Source organism: Acipenser ruthenus, chromosome 9, assembly GCF_902713425.1.
Source record: "Acipenser ruthenus chromosome 9, fAciRut3.2 maternal haplotype, whole genome shotgun sequence".
In the NCBI taxonomy this organism is placed as follows: domain Eukaryota; kingdom Metazoa; phylum Chordata; class Actinopteri; order Acipenseriformes; family Acipenseridae; genus Acipenser; species Acipenser ruthenus.
Window position 1 is genome coordinate 50,022,727 of NC_081197.1, and position 21,447 is coordinate 50,044,173.

At 39.2% G+C, this 21,447-nt stretch overlaps 1 protein-coding gene across 3 annotated transcripts in view; it reads right to left on the minus strand.

The window, feature by feature from the left end:
- The window catches only part of LOC117406338 (5-hydroxytryptamine receptor 1F-like), an 87,364-nt gene that overhangs the window by 7,072 nt on the left and 58,845 nt on the right, over nt 1–21,447 (minus strand). For 2 of the 3 annotated variants that reach the window (XM_059030186.1, XM_059030187.1), the window contains one exon: nt 8,846–8,901. The gene's annotated coding sequence lies outside the window, so the exon portion shown is untranslated. Of the gene's footprint in view, nt 1–516; nt 625–8,845; nt 8,902–21,447 lie in introns of those variants that run through there. The other variant, XM_059030188.1, reaches the window with a different exon arrangement.

The following is a 21,447-nucleotide window of genomic DNA, read 5'->3' on the forward strand; positions in this document are numbered from 1 at the left end:
ACAGCAATTTTGCAGATTCCCATGCTTTTTGATAATGCTTTAACATATTTCCCTGTGCTTTCCCATGGTTTTACAAACTTTTAACACATCTTACAAAATATGCCATTCAATACATAATGAAAAAATAATTGCATTAGGTTTGTGATCAGATAGACATACCTATATGCACATTTGGGTTTTCAGTTTTTAGCAGTAACAAAAGAGCCCACTATTTTTTCATGTTATATATCTAAAAATATTTAACAAAATCATAACAGTCCATGTCAGCCAAAAACACTGTACGTCACTCTCTGGACCATGTTGTGATGGCTACCACTAACAGATTAAATAACTGGTTAAAACACTAGTTAAATACTCCAATCAAGTAGCAGTCCTTTTTGAGAAACATAAGTATCAAGTCTAGCTACTGTATTCACTTGGAGAATAACTTTTCAAGTTAATAATGATGGAACACAATGAGACTTTATCCTTACAAACAAACCATACCATATGCTTTTCTCTAGATTGATTACTCACTCTTCTTGCTGGATATTTCTTTCTTTCTATAACCGCCAATTAACTCATATATGCTGAACGGTTTACCCGGCTCTCTGGAAGCCTTCAGCTTCCTCTTTCATGTTTGCCCCACCTAGAATGAAACAGGCTGAGTCAGACGGATGGATGCAGATGTGTTCATGACAGGTCCGAGCATGAGTTATATGACGGGATGGGAGACTAATGCCATCAACCATGACAATGTATTGATCAAAGAGATGGCTGTCAAATTCACAAAAACAGAAGAGCATCTCTTGGCTTTGAAAAGGAAATTGGGTTCTCCGGGACCAATGAGCAAAAACAAAAGCCCAGGCTGGTACATTCATTCTGCCTGTGCTCCAGGATAAAGCACTCATTTTTATATGCATATAAGACATTTCAGCTTCAGATTCTCTCTTCATATTCTCTCTTGTGCTCCTTTGACAATAGCTCACTCAACGTTTTCAAGCCAGTTACCAATGGCATTATAATCTCGACTTGGGAAGAAACTGAAAAAACTAAAAAACAAACAACAACATATGGCTTCAGTTGAACACTTCCAAAGGGCTTTTTTAAACCATTTTCTTATTGCTGACTCAATAATTTAAAGACTACAAAAAGACTACAGTGAAATACTGCTTTTAAGATTTAATTTTTTTGTTGATTTGCATTGGACACTAAGGGATTCAGAATTGAACCACTGCAGATGAAAACATATATGACAAGAACAATAATTAGCAGTATTACTTTGAGACACTCTTTAAAAACAATGACATCCATTCTGGTATGGAATTTTAGTCATGATCAACAACAAAACAAAAAAGGGCCTTTTCCTAAATTCACTCTTGGCCCAAGAGATAGTTTAAGGAATTAAGCTTTTTGTACATATTGTAATGATGTGTCAGAGAGAGCAAGCTGCTCTGCTATATTAACAAATTGATGCAGCTGGGTGGGTGAAAGGGGGTGACTATTGATTATGTGCAACAAGGTCCCAAGCCAACCCTTATAAAAGCATGCCATGGCAAGTTTGCACTGTTAAAACCCCCATGGCACAGGAGTTATAAATGGTATTTATTTGATGACAATAAAGTATGGTACAAGCTGAAACATTTTGCCTTACACCCATCTGCCTTGAGGACCCATCGCTTGGCCTTTTGGACAGGATGATAGACCCCCCTGTGAGAAAAAAGGTGGTGAGTGGGAGGGATGTGAATTGATTAATAAAGGGAGAGGGACAGGTCAATTTACGTTGTTTTTGTATTTTCTATTGGTGACTTTGTGTGTTCTTGTTCCTTATCAGTGCAAGTAACCTTATTAGTGGTGTTTTTGAATATTTTACTCAGGATATGCAAATCTCTAAAGGGAAACGCTAGAAGAAGATATAGAGATGTTTCAAGTTCCATGCTACAGAGCAATACTATATGACACTGCTACTTCACCTAATCACTTCCTACATGCTACAGGCCACACTTTCACAGTTTCGACCAAATTCATTTGTTAAAGTATATTTACATTTTTCTTTTTGCTTACAATATGTCGAACAGTATACAAACACACATCCACACGTGTGTCAGAAAACATCCACACCTGGGGAGTATTTGCTTAATCCTGATCTCAGATTATGAAATTGCTATTAAGTTTCCCAGTGGGACAATTAAAATAATATTCTCTATACAACAGATGCTGTTGAAAGTGTGGATACTTGAGAAGCATTTAGTATCGGATTAATCAACCCCTTATAACAATTTCCCACAACAATCGCAATAAAGCATAGTGAAAACATGGTGAAAGAATGGTAAAGCATAGATAAGCATTGCAAACCTGAGAGAGGTATGATAAAGCATATAAAAAAATACATACAAACCATGGTACTCCATGGTAAATGCATAGTATAACAATGGGAAAAGCATAGGAACAACTTCAAAATGACTGTGTAGCAGGGGATATCACACAATGGAGATAATCGAATCTAATTCTTTAGAGACTGCACTGCAATTACAGGATCATTATACTGTAAATTACAATTATTTTAGCATCATTTGGCAACCGTTTATTGGCATTTATACATCACGAATTGTCACAAAGTATAGGCTCAATATAATACATGTGTTGTGGGCTTTGTTGCAAACAAGTAAGTTATGACATCACCTGGGACCAATGCCAAAAGTGTAATAGATGATCTTCTAAATGTTCAGTTTTATACTAAATTAAACACTTTGAAACGTTATTCCATAGTTTAGCCTTCTGTGCAATGTACTGTACCAGGCAGAGTGACCTTGTTGGCTTTCCAGTTTCTTTACATTCCCCAAAGGTGATTTCACCTACAGGCCCACAATACTCCTTTTACTCCCGATGCAGTTAACCCTCATGTTGTTGTACTGATAAATACGTGTTCTTATACTGATAACATTTAAAGGAACGCCTATAGAGCAGATATTAAGATGTGGTCTAAGCCCCCAGTGTTGTCATGGCCCACCCAGTCAGATTAGACATAGTAATCTCATTATTTGTTCCTGTCACAGACACCCTCCCCACCCTGACCAGAAGGAATCTGGTATTAAACAGTATTTCAACCTTTCTGAAAATTGGAATGAATACAATAAAAATTATATTTTCAAGTTTATATCCCCCTTATGGGGACTTTTTTCTTTTTTAGTTTAGCTTTTTTTAAATCAGCTTTTAAACTGTTTTAAAATGTGTACACAGCTTTTTTTTTTATTTGACAGTATGTTTTAACCTGTTTCTTAATAATAACTTTCAGACACCACTTTGACATACTGCTGACATTTCGATGGTAAAACTATCTCTGGGGATAGGATTAACTAATTCAGGTTCTGAAGATGAACGTATGGCTTGAGATCAGTGCACTCCGATTGCCTGAACAATATTCTACAAGGCCTTTCCTGGACAGCAGCGCACTGGCTGGATCTCTTAAGCCTCAACACTAAGCTTTGTTCTGTGGTCTCCTTATAATCTCAATAAGGCAAGGTATGCGTTGTTGTGAAATTATCGCTCAGATAGGTGGTTGAGGTACAGCAGCATCATTTTCCAACAATGCATACTTAGGCGTGTCGTGTTGCCTAAGTAGCGATTCTAATCTGAGTGTGCTCTTGATACCATATTAAAGTCATGAGTAAAAGTGATAGAAGCTAGGTCCCTGTTCAGCAAACTCTCTCTAAAACAATTGAAAAAATATTATATGAACTGCAAATTTAATTTTATCAGTTAGTTGATACAGTACTTAACAAAACAAACATATTAAAACAGACCCCCATTGTCAATAGTAAAAATACATCTCTGCGTTTGTGACTCTCCAGCCTACACTATAATCATTACCACTGAAGAAACAGACATATTAAATACAGCTAACTTTAGTATACTACACATCTACTGCATTGTTATAGTCATAAACCAACTGCTTATTGGCATTTATACATCACTATTTGTCACAAAGTATAGGCTCAAAATAATAAATGTGTTGTGGCCTTTGCTCTAGCCATGAACCAATTTGTAAAAAAAAAGAAGAAAACTTTTGAGGTCAGTTTTGGGTAATGACAGTTTCAGTATGGTTTCTTCTGTACAACATGAGTGATGCCTTTAATTTCATCATCAGTTTTTGGTAGTGTTTGTACAGTAACATCAGGTCATCAACAAAATACTGATAATCTTCACAATGATCGCAGCCCAGTGTATCAGGCCACCTAATGCATTTGCACATAGTAAAGGTACTAATGAGTGAGGTGCAGGATTTGGATTTGGAAATGCTGGGTCCTAGCTATCACTTGCAAAAGTTACCATAGTAAATGCACAGCAAACTGTAACAAAGCACTGTAAAATTGGTAAAGCATAGTATAACCATGAGGAGTTTTATAAGGGCTGGAGGGGCAGTTATATACAGTAATAGGGGTTATACAGCATAGTTCTTCAATTATATAAATGCATAGACATAATTTTAAAACCGACAGCTGAATGGAGCAGGTTTGTGTTTCATGGAAAAAATCTAATTTCAAAAGTAGATATCCTCCACTGTACTGTGCCTAGCCTGTTTGTCAAACACTTATTTCTAAAGATAAAATATTGACTTAATATAGATGACTTAAATGCTAGCACATTCTGTAGGAAAGAGTAGGAAAGAGTGTGTTTAGCAATTTTAGCAGCCTTCTTTCTATATCAATTGTTTAATGTATCCAAAAACTAGCATGTATAGATTTTCTTTCCCTCTCTCTCCTTCCATTTATCCCTGTATCTGTGGAGATGGTTGCCATAGAAATACTGTAAGGGTTTGCTCAATGAATATTGTTTATTAAAGAGCCAACAAAATGTTCTCTAAAATATATTTTCCTAAAGTAACAAACCAATGAATTAATATGTACAATGATTAATGCTAAGCTCATTCAAAAGAAAAGTCATTTTAAAGAGAGCTGGTTCTGGCAACATAAATACATATTAGGATTTTAACATGATCTCCCTCTCTTTTTTTTAATAACAGAACCTATTTACTGCTTACTGTTGGATTATTTATTATTTTCCTGGTGCTGCAACAGTATTTAAGACCACGGTACATTGTTGGCATGCTGGCAGACATGGGAACACATGTCATGGGTAGGGATGCCACCTGTCCCTGTTTTCCCTGGATCGTCATAGTTTTGAAGAAGGTGTCCTGGGATTTCAATATGCCTTCTCGGCATCCTGGTCTTTAGTCTTATGCTTCCACATCCATGTAGATAAGATCACTACAGCAACATCGTAATACCAGTCCCGTAAGTTGAGCACAAGTTAAAAAAATCAAGAAAATATTACTGCAATAGATGCACAATATGAATTAGTTGTCAGTACTATAATAATAATAATAATAATAATAATATTATCAATGTTACCTATTGAATGACTTGTGTTCAAATATCCCGTGGCAACCCTATTCATGGGCATTGTTGAATTTGCTTCACAGTTTATCATAGCTGATGTGGTGTGTCAAGTAAATGCTTAAATAACCATTCCATTTTCCCAGAGATCCCACACATTGTCTTTTGGGTCTGCTCCTTATTATTATTCATTTCTTAGCAGGGCGACTTACAATTGTTACAAAATATCACAGTACAATGTATCACATTACAAAATATCAGATTGTAAATGATCACAATTCAGAATATCACATTTCAGATAAGAACGGTTGTAAAGTACAATAAAATCAGTAGCAAAAGATCAAATTCAAATAACAGCAAAAAATACAGTAAATAATTACATGTAATTGGGCAGCAGTGTGGAGTAGTGGTTAGGGCTCTGGACTCTTGACTGGAGGGTCATGGGTTCAATCCCAGATGGGGGACACTGCTGCTGTACCCTTGAGCAAGGTACTTTACCTAGAAGCGGGGGAGTGGAGGGGGGGAGCAGCTAATCTGCTGGTGGTGGAGGAGCGGAAGGGACGAGAGAGGGTGTAGGGAGAAATGATAGTCTGGAGATAGGAGGGAGCAGAAAGGTCAAGACAGCAATAGGCAAGTACAAGAGTTTTGAATTGGATGCAAGCAGCGATAGGGAACCAGTGCAGGGAGTGGAGCAATGGTGTAGTGTGGGAGAAACGAGGAAGGGAAAAGACAAGGCGAGCAGCAGAGTTTTGGATGAGCTGGAGCGTACGGATAGCAGAGGCAGGGAGGCCGGCCAGGAGGGAGTTGCAGTAGTCAAGGCAGGACAGTTCCAAGGCCTGAACTAGGAGCTGCATGGAGTAGTCAGTGTGGAAGGGACGAATCCTGTGTATGTTTATTTCTTAGCAGACGTATCTTGCTGAGGAAGAAGCGACAGGAGCGTGCCAGAGTAGAGATGTGCTTAGAGTAAGAGAGGGAGACGTCAAGGGTGACACTGAGGTTCTTGGTGGATGAGGAGGGAGAGAGGATTGTGGATTCAAGAGTAATAGAGATAGAGAGATCAGCGGTGGGGGAGGAAGAGGGGGGAAGAAAAGGAGATCTGACTTGGAGAGGTTGAGTTTGAGGTGATGCAAGTGCATCCAGGAGGAGATTGCTGAGAAGCAGATATGAAAGGAAACATTGGGGTCAGAGGGGGAGAGGAGAGGAAGATCTGGGTATCATCAGCATAGAGATAATATGAGAACCATGGGAGGAGATGATGGGACCCAGGGAGCAGGTGAAGAGAGAAAACAGGACTGAGCCTTGGGGACACCTGTCGAAAGAGAGCAAGAGGCAGAGGTTGAGCGCGATCAGCGAGGTAGGATGAGAACCAGGCAAGAGCAGTGCTGGAGAGTCCCAGGTCAGCGAGGTAGGACAGGAGAATAGAGAGAGGTTGAGGAGAATTAGGACAGAGGAGAGGGAGGTGGCATGGGCAGAGAGTAGAAAGTTAGTGACAGAGAGAAGAGCAGTTTCAGTGGAGTGTGTCGAGCGAAAACCAGATTGGAGGGGGTCGAGTAGAGAATATGTTGACAGGAAAGCAGAGAGCTGGCTATGTACCACTCGCTCATGGGTTTTAGAGAGGAACGGGAGAAGGGAGACAGGACGGTAGTTCTGGAGGGATGAGGGATCAAGGGAGGGTGTTTTAAGATGGGGATGATGCAGGCCTGTTTAAAGGCAGAGGGGAAGCAGCCAAAGAGCAGAGAGGTGTTGAGAAGAGAGGAGATGAAAGGGAAGAGATAAGTGGGGAGGGGGTTGTGGTGGGTTTATGGCTCTGGAGCAGGAAGCAGAGATCGGAGTCCGAGAGAGGCGAGAAGGAGGAGAAAGAGGGTAGAATAGTAAGGGTTGCACAGGGTGATGGGGAGTGAGTAAGCAGAGGACAGGGGGTGCGTGGGGAAGGAGGCGAGATACTGAAGAGCTTGCGGATGGATTTTGGAGGAGAAGAAGGAGGCAAAGTCATCAGCCGAGATGGAGGAGGGTGGAAGAGGGGGTGTAGGACTAAGGAGGGAGGAGAAGGTAGAGAATATTTTACAGGGATTGTTAGTGGAAGACTGAATGATAAGAGTGGAAGTAGGAGTGTTTGGCAAAGGTGAGTGTAGAAGAGAAGGAAGCGAGGAGCGAGAGACAGAGATCCGTATGAACCAAGCAGAGCACTGAGGAGAGCCAGGGCTGGGGTGGGGACAGGCAGGCAGATCGAGGGGTGGGAGAGCAAAGGGAGTCGAGACAGGAGGTGAGGTACGAGAAAAGGGTGGAGGTAGATGAGTCAACAGAGTTGGGAGAAGGAGTCGATAGAGGGAAGGTGCGAGAGAGCAGCAGAGGCTGCTTGCAGTTACATTGCAGCTCTCTGGAAGCCTTCCTCAGTGGAGAGTTGGAACCAAATAATGGGAGGTCATGGCAGTTGAAAAAATCACACACATATTGCACTTGAAAGATATGAAGCACACTTTGATGTGGATTCGCTTTATAGAATATGTTGGAAAAAAACAGCTTCATTGATGCTTTTTAACCCACTATAATGATTCTTAACCCCTGCTCTGCCTCACTTCAGTGTGTAATTTAACGGTGCAGTGTAACTTATTGGTAAACCCTGTATAAAATACAGACAACACTGTCCTTATTTTTATCATACCCAAAAAATGTAATAAAATAAATGAAATTACCCAGTAACACTATTATATAAAAAAAGCTGTATGAAAAGAAATAAACCAGCAATTTAAAACAATTAAACATTTATTTAGGTTACTACTGAGGTAATTATAGTGATCTGTTGAAAACAAAAGAATGCATCTTGTAATTATATATGGCTCCTGCAGGGGAAATTGGACTTCTGCTAATTCCTGCTACAGTGCAAGTATTCTGGTTAAGCAGAGGAAATTTCTGTTATTTTTTATCAGCATCTTTGGAATACAAAACACAAGGGATACACATGCCAATGAATGCTAATTACAGATATCTTTTGCAGATTTATAATCCGTTGGGCAATTTAAATCATTATGAAAACCAACAGATTTTTGTGTGCAGTTAGCAATATTAAAATGTCTTCTGGTTAAAATACGAATAACTTCAAATCCATTGCCTAACGGATTATAACAGGCCAGTTGAATGATTTCAACCTGATGCTTCAAGGGCAAAATCACAATGTAGTTGATCTCCACAGCACTACTGCTTCATTTCAAAGCAAACCAAGTCTCTTCACGAGTGACCTGGAAACTGGGGAGATCCAATGTTCTAGCAAGACATTGGGACCGATTCACGTACCAGTAATTAAACTGGAGTTAAGACTGGAGGCGTGTTATTCTCACTCCTCCAAACTTTACTCCTTGTTTCCACTGTAATTCATAAACATCCTAATAGTGTATTTTCTGATGTGGGGTTTGATCAGTTCTCCTGAATAGGCCCTGCAAAATTCATAAGAGAATTAAAACGACAGAACTAACCTGCAAGTCAGTCCTAACCCTCCAGATGTCTGTGTAGCCACTCCAGCGAAACTGATCTAAAGAATAAATAAGGAATCAACACATTAAATTCTGGATAATCAAAAAACAACCCCTAATTACGAGTGACAATTATGTCCATTCTAGAAATTGATGTGTTTAAAGAAAATGCTTACCTCGAGACTCTATTTTAGAAAAGATGGATGTACCAACAAAATCAAAAAGCATTTCTTTGAGAGAGCGCACGCAGCAATGGCCACCTGGTGTCTCAACTCTCCCTGATTGCAACGCATGGTAAGGGACGAGTGGATTTTATACAGGGGTATGAAAACCATACGTTGCAGAATTAATAAATAAATACAGAGTACTGGCACAAGAGCTGCACAGCAAAAATGCCAGTACAGTCAAAAAAAGTGTGTTAAAACTTTCCACAAAGTTTATGAAAAATTTACAAACTACTACATCCCATTCTTATTCTTGAGCAAAGTCTCTTAATCAGTCTCTTTTTCTTATAGACAAGACTTACTGAAGAAAATATATTTAAAGTATTAAATCTTACTATAACCTTTTTTTCCATTGTCTCAAATTTGTATTTTCAGTCTTGTCATGTCCTTTACTCATCTCTGTGTCTTTGTTGTTTCTTCATGACTCATCCACTGGATGTTCTAAATGGTGACTTGATTATTTTTGGAGGACTGGCAGGTTCTACTCGATTGTTTATTGGTAAAATCCCAGAATTGGGGCTCCTGAGTGGCACATCCAGTAAAGGCGCTCCACGTGGAGTGCAGGATGCGCCCTATAGTCTGGACGTCGCGAGTTCGAGTCCAGGCTATTCCACAGCCGACCGTGGACGGGAGCTCCCAGGGGGTGGCGCACAATTGGCCGAGCATCTCCCAGGGGGAGGGAGGGTTAGGTCGGCCAGGGTGTCCTCGGCTCACCGCATCACCAGCGACCCCTGTAGTCTGGCCGGGCGCCTGCAGGCTTGCCTGTAAGCTGCCCAAGAGTTGCATTGTCCTCCGACACTGTAGCTCTTGGGTGGCTGCATGGTGAGTCCGCACACACTTCGGAGGACAGTGTGTGTTCATCTTCGCCCTCCCGAGTCAGCGCAGGGGTGGCCATTCTAAATTAGGAGAACATAATAAAAATAATTGGCAATGCCTAAATTTATAAAAAATAAATAAATAAATAAAAAATCCCAGAATTCTCAGTCTTCTGCTGTCTTTGTATAAGCAGTTTCTGTACTTCATTACTCACGACTTGTAAGTTTGGTTCTGTATCTTCTTTCTATCAGCAACTGAGCTGGAGATGCTTCCATGTCATCTAGGGTTTTTTGAAAATCACGCAGGGCCAAGTAGGGGTCCATCAGCTTTAGCCTTCTTTAGCAGGTATTATATGGATGCACAGTACTCTCCACCATGCCATTTGACTGTAGGTACCTTGGACTTGTTGTGACATGACTGAACTCCCATTCTTTTGAAAAGTTTTTAAATTCACTGCTAGAAAACTGTGGCCAATTGTCTGAAATAAGTACTTCTGGAATGCCATGGTGAAAACACATGGATTTTAAATCAAATTTAAATCACATTTTTGCTTTTTGTGTCACTTACCAGTAGCATTACTTCAAAAAACTTTGAGTAGTACTCTACTGCTAGCAGGTCGTCAGTTTTGCTGAAAGTGAATAAATCCACTCCAATCTTCTGCCAGGGTCGCTCTGGAACGTTACGTGGTCGCAGAGGCTCTTTTTGCTGTGACGTCCTGTACTTGTAGCAGATGGGGCCTTTGCTTACTATTTCTATGATTTGTGTTGCCATTCCTGGCCAGTATAAGATCTGCTTTTACATTTCTCTATTCCGAGATGGCTCGCATGTATGCGCTGAAACATTTCTTTTCTCATTGTTGCAGGGATAATGATTTTTTCTCCTTTGAATACTACTCCCTCTGCTGTGTGGATTTCCTCATGAAAATTCCTGTATTCTTTTATTTCTACAGGAGTCAGGCCATCTCGTTTGTACAATCTGCTGCAATCTTTTCAGGGTTCCATTCTTAGTTGCTTCCCGGATGTCATCCAGTTTGTTTTCTGCAACAGGTAAGTTCTTCAACAGCATGTGAATCTGCACTTCTGTTTCTTTGTCATCTTCGTCTGAGTCAGGTAGGCATGCAAGTGTCTGCTATATACATTTCTTTACCTGGTTTGTATTTAACCTTGACCTGGTATTTTTGCAGTCTCACCAGTAATCTTTGGATTCTCGGGGGTGCACTGCTTAGAGGTTTTTTAATTATTGCCCTGTGATCAGACTCCACTTCTACCTCTTTGCTGTAGACATACTGGTGGAATCTTTCCAGCCCAAACACAATAGCTATCATTTATTTTTCAATTTGTGCATAGCACTGTTGTGTTTCTGTCATTGCTTTTTATTTTCTTTTTATTTTCTTTTAATTTCATGTGTCCAATTATCATTTCCCCCCCGATTTTCTCCTAATTTGGATTGCCTAATCGCTTTTCCCCTCACTGCAGCAATTCCCCACATGGCTCAGGAGACCCGAATATTCAGTGGCCGTTCTCCGAGCCAATGACCAAACCAGCTTCCTTTTCCACCCTGGAACTCGAGAGCGGATGTCAGCGAGCTTCCGACTTCTATAGGACAAAGGCCAGCCCTACAGGTGTCTGCTCTGAGCTCACTGGGCACCTGGCCAGCAGGGTTCACTGTAGAGCAATGAGGAGAAACAGTCCTTGCCGGTTTTACCTCAGTGCCCCACGGGAGCACCAGAGCCAATGCGACGCTCCCTTCGAAGCCTACTTCACACAGCCAGGATGTGAACCTGCGCTGTATGACTCACTCTACCAGGTGAGCCACTCAAGGACCCTGTCATTTCTTTAGAAGCGTATGCAATAAAACTGCTCCCAGGCCACTTTTTGAAGCATCCACTGAAATCTTTACTGGCTTACTGACATCATAATACTTCAACAAGGGTGAGTTTTCTCTTCAGGCTGGACAGATCCTATTGGTGTTTTTGTTCCCAGTGCCATGCTACTTTATTTTTCAGAAGTTCTCTTAGAGGTGCAGTATGTTCTCACTTCTGAACTTCCCTATGTAGGTCACCATGTCTAGGAATCTCTCCAGGTCTTTTTTGTATTCTGATGGTGGCATGTACACTATTGTTTCAATCTTACTCTGATCTGGTTTCAGTCCATCACTTGCAAGCACATGTCCCAGATATTATACTTCACTGTCCTATTTTGCATGTTTCCCTTTTCAGCTTTAAGCTCTTTTCCCTTGCTCTCTCCAGGACTTGCTTCAATCTGTAGTTGTGCTTTTCTATGGCAGCTCCTCAAACAAGCACATCATCTGTGTAGGTTTTGCCTCCTTCAGTTCATTCAAACAGCTGTGTCATCATTCTGTGAAAAACCTCTGGTGCCAAATTGATGCCAAAGGGTAAACAATTAAATCTGTAGCCTCCATACAGTGTGTTGAAGGTGCAGAGTCGGGAACTTTTGTCATCTATCTTGAGTTGCCAGAAACCTGAGCTTGCATCCAGGAATGAGTAGTATTTTGCATCAGTCAATTTACATGTGATCTCCTCTACTGTGGGCAAACTGATACTGCTCTCTCTGAACAGCCACATTCAAATCCCTTGGATCCAGACAGGCCTGGGTTTCCACCTGGGTTTTCCACAATCAGTCCTTCAATTTTCCTGATCACTTGAAGTTTCCCCATTCTGTCTAGTTCTGCCTTAAGTCAACCTCTGAGCATGACTGGAACCTTTCCGGGTAAGTGTATTTTGGGAGGAATGGTTTAATCTATTTTGATAGAATGTCCCCCTTCCAGGCAGCCAGTATCCTGAAACACATCCTCATACTCACTGAGAACATGCAGTTACAGCCATTACTCTCTGAATTAGGTTCAAATGATCACATGCTCTTATTTATACAATTGATTTTGCATCTGTTTTAAATACCAGGGATTGAAGTGTTTGGCATTGATCCTTGCAGTTCATTTTGAGTGTGCACTTGCCTTTGTTTTTTCTCTTGTGTAGGTGGACAGCCTTACTTTGGTTTTCTCTAGTTGTTTGCCTCTGTATATTTTATTTATCTAGTTGCTTGCCTCTGCAAGCCTGCAGGGATTACATTAGCTTGTGCACCTGTGGCAAGCTTAAAGTTCAATGATTTACAAGCAATGATTTACTTCCATAAATCGTAACCCTTATTTTATTGTCTTTCTGCAACCGTGCTTTGATCCCCAAGACCCTGAGCTTAAAATGACTTTGGAATGAAACAGTAACAAACTACCAGACCAACAAGACTTGCAAACTAGGAACTTTCTTTGGCTAGTACCTAACATGAACATATATGTTTGCTGATTTTTAGAGTGGCTGTCAAAGTACCTGGATGAGCTAGAGAATGTACTACCATTCTGTGAACAAGTGCAGCAGTGAACATTGAGCAGTGAGCAGTGAGCAGTGAGCTCACTTGCTATATTATTATACAGCTCTGATGGAGTCAACAACAGAGTCACCAGTCAGATAACCACTCAGGTTTATTTCCTTTTTTCTTATTACTGGTAATAAGTAAGGTGAACACAGGGAAAGTGCAGTATCTGTCAATGTTTATTTCAAGCTCAATTTTACACAAATACACTTTTTTGGTATCTGTTTTTCTACAATCTTCCCTAATGTATCCTTCAATGGACTTTACTTTATCAGTTTACGGTAGACCTTGAAGCCTCATTTTTTTATCTAAACAATGGTGGATCTGATACAATTTTAACAGGGCATCAGTCTAAATTCAGACTTTCTTTCAAAACCAAAAGCTATTTGTTAAAACAGCACCAAAAAAATATATTTAGCTCACTACTGGCATTTACCAAGGTAGGGACATTTAATAGCACAAAACAATTGCTTTTTTAAAGTTGCAGCACACACTGTAAACAAATGTTGCTAAAGTCACTGATCCGATATATATATATATATATATATATATATATATATATATATATATATATATATATATATATATATATACATGACTATCAAATATAAATCTTGCCACATGGGACAACCTCGAGCAAAGATTAAAGAGTAATCCAACAAAGGCAAAAAATGACTCGGGTAAAGAATGTTAATTTAAGAACTGTTCCCTGATCAGGAGCTGCTTGGAAAGAAGTGTATTGGTTTTGTTTCTCCATCTTCTGCATTGTCCACAGCAAGGATCATTATCTTCCATGTGTAACACAATTAATACAGAAGAACCCAGTTTGAATCAGCAGGCGATGTACCATCAGCATTAACTCTTTCTACAAACAACCCTGAGTCAGACATCAGTGACCTTCAAATGCTTTTATCAACATGTTTATCCCCAAACCTCATTCACTGAAAATGGTATTTATATACTTACCAAATCTCAAGTGATAGGAGGTTGAATAGAGTAAATAAGGCCCCACATAGTTTAATAGAAATTCAGTTATTTAATGCAATTTGCATGTGTGGCATCAATATTCATTACATATATTAGGTCTCAAATGTGCTGTTTTGAAACAAAAATATTTCACATTTGTAACAAACATGCATTTTCATTTTAAAGCAGAAGATCTACTAAATAAAAGTTAAAGAGATATCTCAGTTTATATGTCTTAGCTAAAGTCTTCCCTAATATTATCAAAATGCTAAACGTACATGATATTAATTACTTTTAAAATTGACTTCATCCTTTCACCCAGTAATCACAAATAACACCAATTTCAATCTGATCTTTACCGAAAACAATAGCCTCCTCTGCTGCTAGTTTGCTATTTTTCATGTTCATTTTGAAATAGTTATCAGTGCTGATGGAATACAAAGCCTGTCATTGGTTTGGTTATTATTACCACACTGATGCAAACATATTACCACGACAACAATATTATCCTGAAGTGCAACAGTCTTAAGTGGACGGCACACTTATCACATACTACTTCAGAAAATGGAGGGGGAGACATGCTTTTGGTTTAATAAGATCAAAACACAGATATTAAAAAGTATTCTCAGTCGCTTAGATACCATAAAAATCAGCATCCGTTAATTTTATTTGAACCACTTTCTGTCCCAGAGTTTCTCTCAAATGTCTCTGTTCCTTTTTTTTTCAATAATTGGGATATTATCATTTACATACTGGTGTCTTACAGCTCTGTTTCTTACAAATTGAAGATGCTGATTATATTCTAGTTTTAGATGGTTTTTTTAGTTGTATAATGACCTGGGAATTTGCATTCTATAACTAGGTTGTTCGTCATTCATGTATTTTTTTACCGTCTTTTAATAATGCAATAAATAACACTTAAAAAAAAAAACCTTGTACTCTTACAAGCTCCTGTTGTCTTATGTGGTTTCTTATTTAGAATTTAAAATTATGTGGAGTTTTTTTTGTACTTCCAGAAAAAAAAAAAAAAAAAATGCAAGTTTTGAGACTACAATTCACAGTTAAGAACATAATTGCTTTATAGATAATTATTTTTTTATTTGGGGACACTTCAAATGTTTTTATAACTGTAATCATAATCTTTTTTTTATTTTTTTTATTTAATTGGTTATTGGTTGGTTTCAAGTGGATAGAAGTTATGTTTACCAGGCACTGAAAGGAGCCTGACATTTGGAAAATTAGGATTCATGGGATTTCAAGGTCTCTCTGGACAATAAGATGGGAGTGTGAATGAAACGCAGTTATTGTTGATAATTATCTGCAGTAATGACAACAGTTACAGTTACAGTTTGTAGCTTGAAAACGTGGGGGATATCCACATTTGTGATGTAATGTATTTAGCGATACACTGCCACTCATGTATCATGATTAAAAAATGCATTGTAGTATACAACACGTACAACCAAATCCCTGTAGTTACAAATGTGACCTACCTTAAATGAGTGTAAGCACCATCTTATTTTTGTAATTGACCAATCCTGAATATTTAAATAGATGATGCTGTTTCCTTGTGGTGTCCATCTTCAATACCTTTGATGAATAGATCATTTCGTCAATGTAAACTTAAACTCAAGTCTTGCTGTTGAATTTAAATGATCAACAGCAACACCTGTCCCAGGTATGATGCCAAGTAGTAAACAACAGAATGCACATTAATATTGCACTGAATTATCACAAATACGGAAATAGCACCCATTTGATCACAAGCTACACTGGCAATGGATTTAGTATGAATGACTAGTACCCCTTTCACACAGATGAGTTATGACGGCTCAGAATCGGCACTGTTGTGGCTTTTTGGTCTGTGTGAATTGCCTATACCATCACACAGCCATCACATTTTATGCCGTCTCTGAACCACCTCACGAGGTTGTTCAGAGATGGCACTGGACTGAAATGCTATGCCGGCACTGAAGCGCTATCGTGGGTGTGGATTGAAAGTCAACATCCCACGTGACTGTATACCGGAGGTGTTGAGTATTTTTGTCGTTGGTGTTACACGCTTTCATTTCTTTCAAATACAATGGCTGATCAAGAACGAGGTAGTAATTGGAATCTGGAATAAGTTCAGGAATTGTTAACTTTGCGGGCTGACGAGGAGATGAATTCACAAATAGATGGTGTGTGCTGCTGTAATTTATGGGCGAATCACCATTGCCATTAAAATGATCTGTTGATTGACAGGTTTGAAAGTTGTACTCATATGATCCGTTTGGCTATGTGAAAGGGTTATGACAGTATTTCGTGCCTTTGAGACGGCTCAGTAGCAGCATTTGTGTGTGCAAGGGGCTTAAGTTGATCTCATCTCATCTCCAGGGGACAGAGGGTCAGATATTCATAGATTTGGTGAATTTATGCAACTTTCATGCAACTCTACTTGCATTAAGAATATCTTGCATATATTCACAAGTCTGTGAAATCCAAGAGTTGCAGGGAATTTACTAATATCGCAAGGCTGCGGAAATTAATGCATTTAAATGAATCTAAACAGGAAATGAATTCCAACTCAGACTACACCCAAGTGATACAGACCGTGGTAAAGTTGGTTTGAAGTTTTATATTCATTTGATATACTGCAACTGCACTGAGTACAAAAATACTAGTTGAAATCTCTACCATATGTGGAAGGGACCATTTATAGTTTTGATGTATAGGTTTGTTGCGTAGTTTTGGCATTTATATAGGGAGGGGTGATTTCCATTACATGAGTGTAGGTGTTAAAATGTCATGCTGATATTGGACTCGGCTCCCACCAAGATAAGCACCAACTAAGACATAGCTTTGCTGTAAACTAATGAGACCCATCTGTGTTTCCTTCCATTTGATAATGTAGATATCCTTCTGCCTGGTGTTGATGGCTGAAGTGTAATGCTGGCTCCAGGGATCAGCATATTTTGCCTCCCTGGCGCATCAGCACACACAACAGCTGCAATTTTCTAGCTACTGCTAATTGAGCACAAAGATATATAATAAGCGATAATTAGGGTTTACATACGAAAATTAACCTGAAGTCAAAGCTGAGGACATCATTACAGCATGACAGTTGTTTTGGTAGGCTACACTTCAAAATAACTACTGAGTATAATAGTATTTATCATCTCCATTATGTAAAGAAAACACAATCTGATGTTATTTATTATGATTCTTAAAGCATTTGTTATCAGCACATTTTATTCCTTGGAATGGAAATAAATAACAAAATAAATAAAAAATAGCAATTCCAATACTTAGTCTAGAAAAAAAAAAACAGCACAAAAAAAACCCTGATGCCTGATACTCAATAGAGAGAAAGTGGTCTCCTGAGTTCAATCACTGACACACACAGTGAGGGGTTGAGCATACCTAGAGACCACTGGCAGAGGGTCTGGGGTCCCCTTAAAGCTCCCAGCAGCAGTAGAATCTTATTTTTGTATTCGGACTGGCAACATTTTTGGAATGACCGGAGAACTGATCGGCTGCGAATGCGGACCTGGAAAGAATCTGGCGAAGGTGAAAGAGGAACCAATGGTGGGTGACGATTGTTCCGTTTCCGTTAATAAACAGCATGTCTGAGGGTGATGCGCCCTGAGAAAGATGGAGATGGAGAAAAGAGAGAAGGGGATTGTAGGGGCTAACATGTGAGTTTAATTTAAACAAATAGATTAGGGAACCCTTTCCTTCCTGGTCAGTTTTACTTCTTTCGAGCTGGAAGGAAAGAGTGTCAGATGAGGTGATTGATACAGCGGAGATACAGGGGTGAATCTGGGGGTTGAATTTATTTGAATGCATTGTAAACTCTGAGCACCTAAGGAACCCAAAAAAGGCTATTTTATTTAAAAACTGGGAGGTGTAGCCAGAGCGGATGAATGAGATGAATGAGTATGTTGATATGATAGGTAAGTGAGCAGGGAGAGAAGGAGAGTCTGATCGTTGATGCCCTTTCAGGATTAATGAAATTTGTGAGTTGCTGAGTGTAGAGCTGTAGAAAAACTGGATGCCGGAAATTGAAACTTTGATGGAGGAAACTCTTATAGCTCTATTCTTAAGGGACATAATAAAGGATGATACTACAGGCATTGTTCTGGGCAGGGGGAGCGTGGGGACGTCAATGTTAAATATAGGAATGTTGACTCTAGGGTCTTGGTTAAAATGTCAGTTTTTATTAAATTAATTTTATTTAGTTTTATTGAACAGTATTCTATTATAATGCTACACAACACATATACATATATATATATATATATATATATATATATATAGAGAGAGAGAGAGAGAGAGAGAGAGAGAGAGAGAGAGAGAGAGAGAGAGAGAGAGAATGATATAATATATTGGCAATAATATTTTGTTTTCACTTTGAAATTTTGAGGAGGCCCTGCCCCCTTGCCTCCCTTTAGAGCTTCCACTGCTAGGGACTCACTTACACAATTGATTACTGCAATTGCATTTCTTGAATTCAGTCCAAAATGATGTACCTTTAGATTTTGCTAGACAATAACGTGTAATATTTTGTACAGCGGTTAAGATGTGCTGCTGCAGAGCACAGGGTACATGGTTCACATCCAGCCTCCATCTGTACATTGGGTTGCATCTATAAAGGAATCAACACCAGCCACCGGAAACCCAGCTAACTTGTGAACAGGTCTTTTCAGAAACATTTTGAAACCTGGTTTGGAAATATAGCTTTAGCATTGATTTTTTGCAAAGATTTGAATGAATGCCTAATGGATATTGTGACAGGATTGAAAGGAGTCCCTGTCGTAAGTCGCCCTCCCGACCACTGGCAGCGCTGTGTAGGGTTGACCGTGATTGGGTCAGGAGGCTGAACGCTGACCATACAGGAAGTTCCGGGTCAGGCGGCCATCTTGGACCAAGGTGGAACCATGCGGCAGTCAGGTCCCATCATTGCAATCAGCTGTGCTGTTCTCGTCGACTGGCTGACGTGAGGCAGCGTGCTGATTGCAGGAGTGGGACTTGGCAGTATTTAAGCAGTATGGTTTTGCCATTTGGCTCCCTGTCCTGAACTGAAAACACGCGCTGTGCTTTGTTGTTTTGTTTTTATCAAACTGCTGTAATTCACAGAAGCTTGAAACTTTGGGAAACTTTGGTGGATTGCCGCAGTGAAGAAAGCCCAGGACAAGCCAGTAATCCGTGGAAGGGAGCCAAGAGGCGGTGAGAGGAAACCCACTGCAGTAGCACGGAGAAACCCAGTGCTTCTTTTATTGGTGTTTTGTAACGAGATGTTTTTGTTTATTCTTTTTATTTGAAACCTGAGTTTACCATCGCTGGTATTCCAGGTGGTTTTCTTGTTTATTTTCTGAAATACTGGACTGTTCTATTTTTGTTTGTTAAAATAAAATCCTGCCTGTTACCATTGATGGTACAAGGCTCCAAGGACTAAACGGCACTTCCGGCTCCTGTGTGCTGTCATTTCTGGTCCTTCCCTAAAGCTCCACCCACTACCCTCCCACAGATATACAGAATGAAAAATGAAAAAAACAAGATGGTGTTTGGTCAGGTTGCATTGTTCAAGTGCGTACATTTCTGCACAAACTATAATCTTGGTTCCTTCAACAAGATATCTTCAGATTACAGCTGACACATTCCCATTTTTCTCTCTCCCATAGTACCACTGACACAGCGAAAAAGATTGCACAAGATTTTAATTATCAGGCAATATAGTTTCCTAAGGTATATTAATTCATAAGCAACCCTCAGCATTCAGCTAGTTCTGTTTTGCACTGTAAACAACACATATTTAGACTGTAAGTAGCTTTATTAGGGAGAAAAAAATGTGTTCAACAACAAACAATTTCTCTGAGCATACTACTGTTAAAACAAAAATAAAACCTTCTTTATTCTGTAGCTACTGGAAGATAAAAAGTATTGTACACCTAGATTGCATATTAGGAACAGCAGCTTTCTAAGGGAAAGCAGGTCTTTGTGTTAAACTAAGAAGGGATAGACTCATAACAGATCCCTGTGGGAGTTGTCTTTGATTGGAAGGAGCAGGGATGGTTTCTCTCAAATTCAAATGACTGCCTCTTGTGTTCTAGAGCCAACAATGAAGGGGGCACTGTATAAGCCAAAGCGAGCTTGTTTTATAGTAATTTACAACACAGCATTAGACCAGTAGCCTGTGGCTTACTAAATATATTATTAAATTACACATGATGCTTGTTAAATAGATGACAATGGGCCCTATTCCCAAAGCTTTACCCCATTTAAGAGCGTTGATCAAGTCTGTTAAGGTGATTTAAATAATAAAACAAAACTTTGATATGCATATCTTCATCAACAATAGTAAACAGTTTCATGAAACTCAAACGAGCATTCTTCTCTTGACAAAAAAATCCAAAAAACTATTATAATCATTACCATATATTTTCACAAAGAAAAAAAAACACTCCAGAAATAATCAACTGAGACAATTATGTAAAAAAAAACAACATTGTGAACTTTTAACTGTAGACTTTTAATTGTGCTTGTATTTTAGTTCTAGTTGCCAAGTCATGTTTCATCTCCACATACAAAAGTCTGATTAGTCTCAGGAAGAAAAATATCTCCTTAAGCATAATTTTGATAACTAAAACATTTCCAACAGGTGCAGTTTTTATCCCTTATCACAGCTCAGTCTGCACATTTTCTAGTTCATATTGATGCTGACATGAAAAGCTTTTCATTCTGACATCAATCTTCAAATATTCTAAAGAATCCTTTCTGCAGTCAATAAAGACGATGCAGTATTTGTAAACACTACAGAGTGAAATGCAGATTTGTAAGTTGTTAACAAACAAACAATTAACAATCAAAATGCTCAACAGGACCTAGGCATATATTAATGTGGCATGACCTTGGCCAATTCCAATACAAATACTCAAATATGAATTAGAGCCTGCAGTAAAGTCCGGTACATGTTTTGTTCATGTTTCGGTTGATTGTAGCTAAAATGCCATCTCTTTAATCACACTCAACCGGTTATATTATTTCACGTTCCCCGTGTATATGGCATATGCGCATATATAAATATTGGTGTATGGTTGTGACAGGAATGGCTCAGATGGTGACGTCAGGACAGATGCAGGCACTGCAGTTCAAAAGAAAGACGCGGCAGCGCCGTTTATTTAAATACAAAAATAAATCAAATATTTTAACAAAAAAAAACTGTGCTCACAGA